This window comes from Mus musculus, chromosome 19, assembly GCF_000001635.26.
Source record: "Mus musculus strain C57BL/6J chromosome 19, GRCm38.p6 C57BL/6J".
Classification (NCBI taxonomy): domain Eukaryota; kingdom Metazoa; phylum Chordata; class Mammalia; order Rodentia; family Muridae; genus Mus; species Mus musculus.
In genome coordinates this window covers 40,506,011-40,516,853 of record NC_000085.6, presented here as the reverse complement: position 1 = coordinate 40,516,853, position 10,843 = coordinate 40,506,011, and the positions used below count along the sequence as shown (strand labels likewise).

Below are 10,843 nucleotides of genomic sequence, written 5' to 3'. Positions count from 1 at the left end.
AGATAGGAATGAGTCGGTCTAATTAAACCTAATAATCCCTTAGGTTGCTTTTATTGTGAACTATTATTAGACCACAGTTTGGGAGTTGCTCTTTGAAACTGGGTCTCACTGGGTCTCACTGGGTCTCACTGGGTCTCACTGGGTCTCACTGGGTCTCACTGGGTCTCACTGGGTAGCCTAAGCCAACTCTGAACATTTGCCCCAGCCTTCCAAGTGCTGTTATCACAGAAGCAAGCTACCACATTCTGGTCTTCATGGAAGAGATGTCTTAGAAATGTTTTGAGGTAGAAGGTTTTGCTTCCTCTCTGTCTCTTCTACTTGCCACCTTCCTGTCTTTTCCAGATTTCTCCGTCTCTCTTAGACACCTCATTTTATGCTTTCCAGTGAGGAATGGGACACTTGCTGAAGCTACTAAGGGGTTAGTTCAAGAGTTCAACCTCTTTTTAGGTCTCTTGAGTTTCAGTTTTCTCATTTCTAAGAATGGCCTTGAGTAGAATTCAAATTTTCCTGAGTACAGTCTGGTGTTTCGTTTTTAAATTATTATTTTTTTAAAAAGTTCACTGGATAATCTGATAACTTTTTATTTGTTTGTTTGTTTGTTTGTTTGTTTTTCAAGATAGAGTTTTACTCTGTAGCCTGGGCTCTCCTGGAACTCATTCAGTAGATCAGGCTGGCCTTGAACTCAGAGATCTGCTTGCCTCTGTCTCTGGGATTAAAGGCATGTGCCACCACCACTTGGCTTGACAGATGTTTATAAAGGGAAAAAAAAATCAGAAAAACAAAGATGAACAAAAATATTTATACATAATTCTAGAGGAAAAATTGTAATGAGATTTTACACATCAGTTTTCAGTCATCCTTCCCATTCAATAATATAAGCATTTTTGAGTTTTGCTATGGCAACAGTGGGCCATGGCGGCTTACTGATGGTTGTGAGCTATTGTGTGTGCACTAGAAACTGAACTGGGTACTCAGCAAGAGAATAAGCGCTCTGAACTATTAAGCCAATTCCACAGCTCCCCACCCCTTTAAAATTACCAAAAATACTTCCTCATTTTTCATAGCTACCTAGTGTTCTGTTAAATGGTGCATATTTAATGTATATAAGTACAGTGTAGTTGTCTTCAGACACAACAGAAGAGGGCATCAGATCCCATTACATACAGACGGTTGTGAGCTAACATGTGGATGCTGGGAATTGAACCCTGGACCTCTGGAAGAAGAGTCAGTGCTCTTAACCACTGAGTCATCTCTCCAGCCCCAAACGGAACATTGAGTTGTTCTGACATTGTGTGTGTGTGTGTGTGTGTGTGTGTGTGTGTGTGTGTGTGTGTGTGTTCTAAACCTTGTTGCCTGGATTTGGTAGGTAGATAACTCTCAGTTTCTCTGCCTTCTATTTCCTACCTCTTTGGCTAATCTCCTAGTATCACTGTGCCTTTAGCTATGTTGTTGTTAGATGTGTAGCGGTGCATATAAAGCTCACAGCCCTGGTGCAACAGTGCACTGTTAATACAGGCACATTCATACTTGCTGCTTTATTATTTTATAGACCAGAGAGCTGTTTGTCCAGACTGTAGCATAAGGTAACAGCAGAGCCTGGGAAGTGTGTTTTACAAAGCAACAGGATGAGGTCTGGGCGAGGCAGAGCCCTGTGCTGAGGGACCCCGGGTTCTCTGGAGGCTTCTTGTTTCCTTGGTTATAGCACGAGCTCCCAGACAGCTAGAAGTCTTCAATTAAAATACACAGACAACAGAATTGAGGACAGCAGGTGCTCAGCCAGGACCTGTCACTGTTCCCTGACATCTAACAACCTTTACAGACAGGGTTCCCCTTGCCTGTGCAGTCACTAGGTCCTATTCTTACCCCACCACACAGCCTGCTAACTAGGAACACAGTTGGGCTGAAGATTCTTGCCCAAGATAGCAGAAAAGAATTAATTGTGCTCAGGTGACTATTCTGTTGTGTTGGAAAGTTGTAAGTCAACTTGACACAGGCTAAGGTCATCTGAGGGGAGGGAACCACAATTAAGAAAATGCCTCCGTAAGATGGGGCTGTAGGCAAGCCTGTAGGGCATTTTTAAAATTAGTGACTGATGGGGGAGGTTCCAACCCATTGTGGATGGGCCATCCTGAGCTCATGGTCTTGGATTCTATATGAAAACAGACTAAGCAAGCCATGGAGAGCAAGCCAGTATGCGGTATCCCTCTGTATCAGCTTCCTGACTCCTGCCCTGTTTGAGTTCCTGTCCTGACTTCCTTCAATGGGGAGCAGTGTTGTGGAAGTGTAAGCCAAATAAACTCTTTTCTCCCCAATTTGCAGAGTGGTGCAGCCAATAATCCGCTCTAGAGGCTGAGTCAGGAGGTTGGCCTGGGGTGTGAGTATGTGGGGCAGCCTCTAATCCCAGAAGGTGGGATTAAGGATCATCTTTGGCTGCACGGTGAGTTTGAGGCCGCGCTAGAATACGTGAGCCGCCTGTCCAAAAATAAATAAATAAATAAATAAATAAATAAATAAATAAATAAATAAAGACTAAAACGAGAAACTAGTAACAACGTCTTTTTCACAAGGCTGGGAAAATCAAATGAGAAAATAGGGAGCATTAGGCAACTGTCTGGTAGAATATAATCAGACTGACAGTGCCATTGGCAAGCTTTTATTCACTACATTTTATCAAGAGGAATTATGGTGCCATTTTACAGATCAGCAAAAGGGCACAGGGTTAAGTAATTTGTTTATAGCTAGGACACACTGTTATTTTACGCTTACTGTTCTTTTCAAGCTCTCTGTGGGCAAACCCTTATAGAGACCACAGGGCCAGCGTCTGGAGTCACTCGCGGGCAGCCCAGGGTAGAAAGGGTTAGCGGGTGCGCGCGCGACATCCGCGGGAACCCGCGGGCGCGCGCCCCGCTCACAGGGACGCAGGCTTGGCGGCGGGCTCTTCCTCGCCTCCCCATTGGCGCACACGCCCCTTCCTGTCACGGCCGGCCAGGCCCCGCCCCCTGGGCGCTGCCGGAGTGGACGGTTCCAGGCCATGCTAATGAGGGGCTGGTCGCCGCCGCCCATTGGCCGGCCCCAGTGTCGGTGAAGTCAGCTCGGAGTAGCAGAAAAACAGAGCGGGGCTGACTGTAGCGTGGAGCGCGAGCCGGGCTGGACGCGCGCAAGCCCTTGCCGGGGACCCGCGAGGTAAGCGGGCGGCGGCTGCGCTCTCCGGCGGCAGCTCCCGGGCGGGCGCAGCGGGCCCCCGGAGCGGTGCCTTTGTTCAGCGCGCGGAGGAGGTGCTTTTAAAGGGCCAGCTGTTGGAAGGACCTGGGGGCCCCCCTTCTCCCAGAGCATCCCCGGGTGGCCGCGGGGGACCTTCGCCGAGCCGTGTCTCCCGGCTGCTCTGTGTCCCCTCTCCCCGTCCCTTCAAGAAAAGTTGCTAGGACGCGGGGAGGTTTGGGGATTCCAGGTTTCTTTATGCCTTTTCGTTTTTGGTAGGTGAAGGTAAGTGCGATCATGGCCTCTGCTTAGGAGGGAATGTCCGCCCGCTTCAGCCTGGCTGCAGTGTGGGTGGATGGAGACGGGAGAGCCCTGGTGGGTTTGCGCTGGAAAGTGAAACTACTGAGGGTCTTTTCTGCAGTGGCCAAAGGAAGAAGGGCGCAAGTGTCAGGATGGAGGCATCTCAGGTGTATTCATTCATCAGCACACCCTTCCACTCCATCACCTAAGCCGAGGGCGGCGGGAGGGGGGCAAGCACTACGCTGCTGGCCCAGACCAGCCTGCATCCGAGCGTGTTGGTGGGTGTGTGTCTGGGTATACGGTGCTTCCGCTCACCGCCCAGGCCCCTTCATGCTTCCCTGGATGACTGGATGACAGCATCTTGCAGGGCAGCCCATCACCAAAGGGACCTAAAGCTACTCCTTTCTCTTATTTCCCAGGCTGTCCCTCCCGGGGTTTCCACGGTCTTTTCCCTGATAAGCGGTGGTGACATTCGAGATAGGAGGGAAAGGAGGCTTTAAAGTCATTATGCTTCTTTGAAGGGCGACGTGCTGTCGATTTCTGTATCCTGGAACCTCTGCGTGTCATACTATGCCTTTGAAATTCATCAGTGCTTTTTCCGGGCGGACAGAATTTATTATGCATTGCTACATAGAAGCAGAAGATCCCTCTGAGCCGGCTCATTCCATCCTGTCCGAGGGTTTTCCCAGCATGTTCTGGACGAGCCTTTGGATTTTTGTTTGAATCGCTGAGCTCTGGGTTGCCCCTGTTGTCACACGGCCGACCTACTGAAATTGCTAAAATTGATTTCAGTCAGTAGGCGGGATGTTCATCTAGAGACACCATAGAACCTGCCAGGCATGTTAGGCCGCTGACTGATCCCCCCCCCCCCCCCCCGCCCATCTTCCAGTCCCCAACACTGGTGTGTCCTTTTTCTTCCTTGGAGAAGGCCAGGGACAGCTTGTCTGACCACATGCTTTTTTTGATTTTTTAAAATACCTCTCTTTACATTTAAGTGTGTGTTTTGGCTGGAAAGATATCGAGGTGGTGATTGAAGGGTGGATTAAAAGTGGGGTGGACAGCAGCAGGGGACAGCCGTGCCAATGACAGAAAACACACATTGGGAGATTTTATAGCTTCAGCCTTCAGTGAGTGAGTGAGTGAGTGAGATGTCTACAGGGTGAGGTGTGTTGGCTGTGAGGGGGAGGGGTGGAGGAGGAAGATACTGCCAACAGTTTTTTGCCCCACCCTCCTGCTGCCGCCTTAAATAACTCCTGGCCAGCCCAGCCCTGAGGTCTTTTTGAGCCTGAGGGGAGAAAGGTGGTCTGTTAGCCCACCTCTGCCTGGGGCACCTTTGATGCAGATTAGGAAGGGTTAGTAGTTCTTAGGGTAGGGGGTCAAAGATGGTATATTCCTTAGCCTAAGGACTCGTGGTAACAGTCTGGTGACTTCCCTGCAGGCAATTAGTACCTGAATGAAGTGCTGGTCGACCTCTGTAGGACAACCCCCTTTTGTTGGCTCTACCTCCTTTTTTTTTTTTTTTTTTTTTTTTTTGCTAAAGCAAGTTGAATTTCTGTAAACTTTTTGAAGAGATTGGGAATATTGGGATGGGGTTGTAAATATGGCAAAGAAGAAAAGAAAATTGCTTCTTCCTGGCAGAACAAAGACCCGTTCAGCTCTTCTGTTTCTTCTTCAAAATAGAGTTGGATGCAGATTGCTGGGTGTGGAGAGATAGGGTCCAGGGAAGAGAGCCTCGCCTGTGGCACTGGTAGTGTCCTTGTCTTCGAAACTCCACTCTCCCTGGACCCTTCTCTGGAGGTGGATGTGGAAGGCACTCACTGGTAATTTAGGATTTAACTAGCCTTCAAGGAGGAATAGATGATCAAAAAAAAAAAAAAATTGATGTAAGCTTGTACCAGAAGCAGGCTGGCTTTGGCTCTGATCAGCACTCTCTGGGCCTTGAGCTTGTGGCTTATGCTGTGTTCCTGTTGGTAAAATAAGAGGCTTTAGAGTGGTGACGTTCTAGGGTTCCCAAAAGCACCATTTAGTTTAAAATCACAAGTACATTTTGTGACGGCGATTTTAGATTCTTTGCTGTTTGCTAGTCAGATGTTAAATTCTGAGTATTTAAGCAAGACTACTGAAGAAGCACTCGAGAGCTGGGGCTTCTGTCGGAGTCAGACTACCTTTTACTTGATTGGTGCGATTCATGTGGTTTTAGAGTATGTAAATAATTCAGGGCTAGAATGATCCAGAGTGAGAGACGTGGACGTAGGAGCGAGTTGGTGTGTGGGGGAGGTGAGGATGGGATGACAGATTGCGGAGGAAAGGGCGTTTCTATAATTCATTCCCTCCCCGCCTGTGTTTTATTTATGATCGCACAGGTGAGCGTTTAAATATTGGGAACATGGGGAGGGGGACCTCGATGATTGATCCCTCCTGGCCTTCACTGAGGAGTGATGCTGGGGAGTTGTGGCCATTTGTCTGAGGTCTATCTCGACTAGCAAGGTGCAGAGGGGGATAAGGATCTGGGTCTTGTGGTCCAGAGTAAGGCCCTCCCTTTTGTGAGAGGAGCCTAAGATGGGAAGGAGAAAGATGAGGAGGAAACAAGAGATGAAGGGGGAGACTGGAGACTCCATAGCTTCAGCCTTTGGAGCCAGGAGTAGAGCAGTCCTGTGTCCTTGGAATGAAGTAAGGATCGGAGCCCCTTAGATGAGTGTGTGTGTGTGTGTGTGTGTGAGATGAGTGTGCTCGTGTGTGCGCATGTGCATGCAAGTGTGTGTGTGAGTGTGGGTGATGTGGAGGTGTTAAGTGCCCTGATCCTGCCACAGATTTTCCTTGCTGACTCTGATTGTAGAATGAGGTTGAAGCTGCTTGTTCAGAGCCAAGCAAGACCTTTTGCCAGAGCCGGGAGAACTCAAACACTCAGGGGCATTAGGTGTGCTGAGGAGAGCTGACGTTGGGCCCAGTTCTGCTGCAATTCCAGGTTCATATTTGTGTATTTTTTTGTTTTGTTTTGTTTTTACATTTCCGATACAAACCTTAAAGTTTTCCATGGACTGAATGGTAGAATTTTCCCATCTAACCTTCCATCATACATTTTATGAGAGAGCATTTCATGTCTTGCCTTTCCAGAGGAGAGCTCCTGAATGGTGGCTCATCATCTTTGGGAGGTAGGGAGGCTCTGGCCTGTGACCTGCGTTAGTGCTAACCCTCACGTTTCAGTGAGCAATTAAAGGGTGGGGAGCAGTGGGTAACCAGAGCATTAACTATTCAAAGGCAAGGATAAAAGATGATAATTCTTTGACGTCTGTGGCCCAAGCCAACAGCCAACAGTGAGGAGCTTGCCTTCCTCGGGCCAGCTCCCAGGTACGAAGAAGTCTCTGTGGCTTCTTCAGGCCTCATGCTTCAGGCATGTTGTGAGGCCCTGTGGCCCTGTATCTTGTTACCTTCGAGGCTTTTTTTCCCCTGCCTATCTTTCCTGTGGCCGTTTGTTTTTTCCTCCCTTCCTCTTGTGTTCTTCTCCCTGCTCTCTTCCCTCATCCTCTTAGTAATATATCTTTGTAGTGTGTTTTAGTGTATTATTGCCTCATTAAAATTTCATGTTCTCTGTTCTTAATTTAAAAGCAGTTTATGTCTTTGACTATATATGTATTTTACACGCAAAACAAAAAGCAAACCCAATTAAACTGCTTTTTATTTCTGTGTGGCCTTCCATTGATTTTCCCCTCCCCCTTTTTGTCTGAGGTCAGTACTGACTCTTTCTAGAAAAAAATAAAACAACAAAAAAAACCCTTTTTTTCTAAAGTCTCTGTCATGTGGTTATTGTTTTAAAAACAAAACCAGCTATAACAGCAGAACACGTTTCCACCCTTATATTGTGAGCCACCAGGGACGCCCTGTCCCAAGAAGTGTATCCTGTTTCTTCCTTCAATGGAAGAAGCATTGTTAATGTGTTTCATAAGAAGGCTTAAACTGTCCAAGGGCTAGTGGTAGATATGGGTCTTGTCAGTGAGTCTGGTGGGAAGCAGGCAGGCTACTGCCATCCAGGGAGAATTTAGTGTGATGGTTGTGTTTCCTAGGCTAGACTAACCCAACTATCTGTAGCTGGACACACAACCCTTTAGAAAAGAGATACTTACCACTTTTCCAATGAATGTTGGGTTGAACTCAGGCCTATCCTGTGCCCACTTTAGGCAGAACCAGGGTTTCTCTGTGTAGTGCTTTTCTGACAGCAGGCTGATTCAAACGCTACCCTTCAGCCTTACTTACTGGCTTTCCCAGGTCCTCAGAGGCAGGCCCCTCCCACAGAAAGGTTGGGGCCTTTGCCTCTTTGCAGTGCCTCCTACTTTCAGACTCCCTCGAGGTGTCTTCCTTCCTCTGCTCACCTGTTTCTGTTAGTCTTGTTGACTTCCTTGTTTTCTTCTAGTCTTCTTCCACCATATTGGGAGTTCTGGAAAGAGAGAGGATTCTATACCTGTTACACACACACACACACACACACACACACACACACACACACACACACACACACACACACACACACACACACACACACACACACACACACACACACACACACACACACACACACACACACACACACACACACACACACACACACACACACACACACACACACACACACACACACACACACACACACACACCCACACACACACACACACACACACACACACACACCCACACACACACACACACACACACACACACACCCACACACACACACACACACACACACACACACACCCACACCCACACACCCACACACACACACACACACACACACACACACACACCCACACACACACACACACACACACACACACACACACACACACACACATACACACACACACACACACACACACACCCACACCCACACCCACACACCCACACACACACACCCACACACACACACACACACACACACACACACACACACACACACGGTTGTGGTGGGGGCGGGGAGAGAACTACCAGAACAATGAGAGACTTCTAAAGAAGGCAGTGTCCTCCTGGTAACCCATTCCCTTGAATCAGTCCTGAGGAGTTTCTATTGCTGCAGGAACAAAGCTCATAAACTCAGAGATGTTCAGGCCCCCGGGCTTGCTTCTGTTAGCTCCTTTTAGGAATCTGAGAAGGGTCTCATAGAGCTAAAGTCACGGTGTTGGCAGGCTGGTGCTTGTGGTGAGAAGAGCCTGATTGCTTATTGATGCCATTACTCAGAGACTGCCTGCATTCTCTACTCCAAGCTGCCTTCCTGTCTTCAAAGCCATCTCAGGGTTTCTATTGCTGCCATGAAACACCATCCCCAAAAAGCAAGTTGGGGAGGAAAGGGTTTAGTTGCTTTATACTTCCATCTTTAAGTCTGTCATGGGAGAAAGTCAGGACAGGAACCCAGCAGGGCAGGAATCTCGAGGCAGGAGCTGATGCAGACAGAGGCCATGGAAGGGTGCTGCCAAACTGGCTTGCTCCTCATGGTTTGCTCAGCCTGCTTTCTTACAGAACCCAGGACCACCAGCCCAGGGACAGCACCACCCACAAGGGGGCTGGGCCCTTCCACTTCAATCACTAATTAAGAAAATGCCCCTACAGGCTCACCACAGATTAGTTTTATGAAGGGATTTTTCTTAACTGAGGTTCGCTTCTCTCAGAAGACCTTAGCCTGTGTCAAGTTGTCATAAAACTAGCCAGCCCAGCCAGTGCCAGTGACGGCTGATTGAGCTGTTCTGCTCATGGCTCTGATCATCAGTGTGTCATCACTGATTCCCTCTTCCTCCTTTAAGGAGCTTGGTAATTACAGTGGGCCGCCTGCATAATCTAGGACAGTCTCCCATCTTAACATCAGTTGTTAGCAATTTTCAAAAATAGAAATTTCTTTTTTCCCTCTCCCCCTCTCTCTCCCTTTCCCTCTCCCTCTCTCCTTCCCCCTCCCCGTCTCTACTCTTTATTCTCCCCCCGCCTCTGTATGTGTGTGTGTGTGTGTGTGTGTGAGAGAGAGAGAGAGAGAGAGAGAGAGAGTTAGTGTGTATGTACATGTATGTGTAGGTACCTGCAAGAAGAGGGTGTTGGATTCCCCTGGAGCTAGAGTTAGAGGCAGTGCTAAGCTTCCTGATATGGGTGCTGGGGACTGAACTTTGGAAGAGTTATTTTGAAAGAGTAGCCAGGACACGTAATTGCAGAGCCATCCCTTCTGCCCCGTTTAGCAATTTTCATTCCATTTGCAACCTTCGTTCCCCTTTGCCATGTAACTCAACATGTTCTTACAACTGGAGCTTAGGATCTGGACACTTGAGGGAGGGGTCATTATTTTTTCCATTACAGTTACTTTGCACCCTTTATTATTTCTCCTGACATTACTTTCTTATTTACAAATTACCCCAACTTCAGCCTTGTTTGCCCATCCCCTCAATATGGCACCATCACAGTTTTTGGTTGCATGGATACTTACTATCAACACTGTTTTGCCTGAGCAGATAGTGTTTGTGACTGAGCCTTACAGTATACTTTAGTGGTACTTTTGAATGGAATTCACTGACTTAATGGCCTTACTTCTTCAAGTTAGGGTTTTTTTTTTTTTTTGTTTGTTTTTGTTTTTGTTTTAGTTCCCAAAGGCTTACACTGTATTTTAAAACATCTGTGTGCCCTAATGTGTATGTTTTTATTTTGTCACATTCCCCCACCAGTCTTCCTTTCCAGAGCCTCTACCCTTCTCCACTGTTCTTCGTTGTTGACCTGTAGGCCTGTGGCATGACTCCTGCTTGGAAGCAATCCATGGGTTGCTACCTCTGTTTCCATCTTTTGTCTTATTCTTCCAGAAATTTCTGAGAGAGGGTTTGTAGGAGCCGATTATTTCACACTTGCACATACTACATGGTCTTATTCTTTGTTAGTGCTTGGTTGGTGGTTTGGCTTATCTAGAATTTTTGATTGAAAGGCATTTTCCCATTATAGTTTTATTTCATTATTATTATTTTTAGACAGGGTTTCTATAGCCCAGGCTGGCTAGGAACTCATTGTGTAGTAGACCTGGCTGGCTTTGAACTCACAGTTATCTGCCTGTTTCTGCTCCACCCCACCCCCACCCCAGTGCTGGGATTAAACATGTGTGATGCCACATCCCAGCTCTCCATTAGAGCCTTAAAGGCGTTGTTATAGTTTCCTGTAGTTGCTAGTGTTGAGGCTGAAAGTTAGTATACCATTCTTGTTTTTGGTCATTTCCATTTCCTACATTTAGACCTCCTTGTTTTAAAAATGATTGGTATGGGTCAGGTCCTAAGTGCATGCTTGTCCTCTCAGCCCTTGAGAGTGGAGAGTGGAGGCCTGGGTGTCAGGAGTGCAA

At 47.5% G+C, this 10,843-nt stretch overlaps 1 protein-coding gene across 22 annotated transcripts in view; it reads left to right on the top strand.

The window, feature by feature from the left end:
- Positions 1 to 2,898: 2,898 nt before the first annotated feature.
- Positions 2,899 to 10,843, top strand: part of Sorbs1 (sorbin and SH3 domain containing 1) — a 221,916-nt gene continuing 213,971 nt past the window's right edge. For 18 of the 22 annotated variants that reach the window (XM_030250827.1, XM_030250826.1, XM_017318096.2 and 15 more), the window contains exon 1: positions 2,899 to 3,183. The gene's annotated coding sequence lies outside the window, so the exon portion shown is untranslated. Of the gene's footprint in view, positions 3,484 to 10,843 lie in introns of all 22 variants that reach the window. The other 4 variants (XM_030250825.1, XM_006526810.4, NM_009166.3 and 1 more) reach the window with 4 other exon arrangements.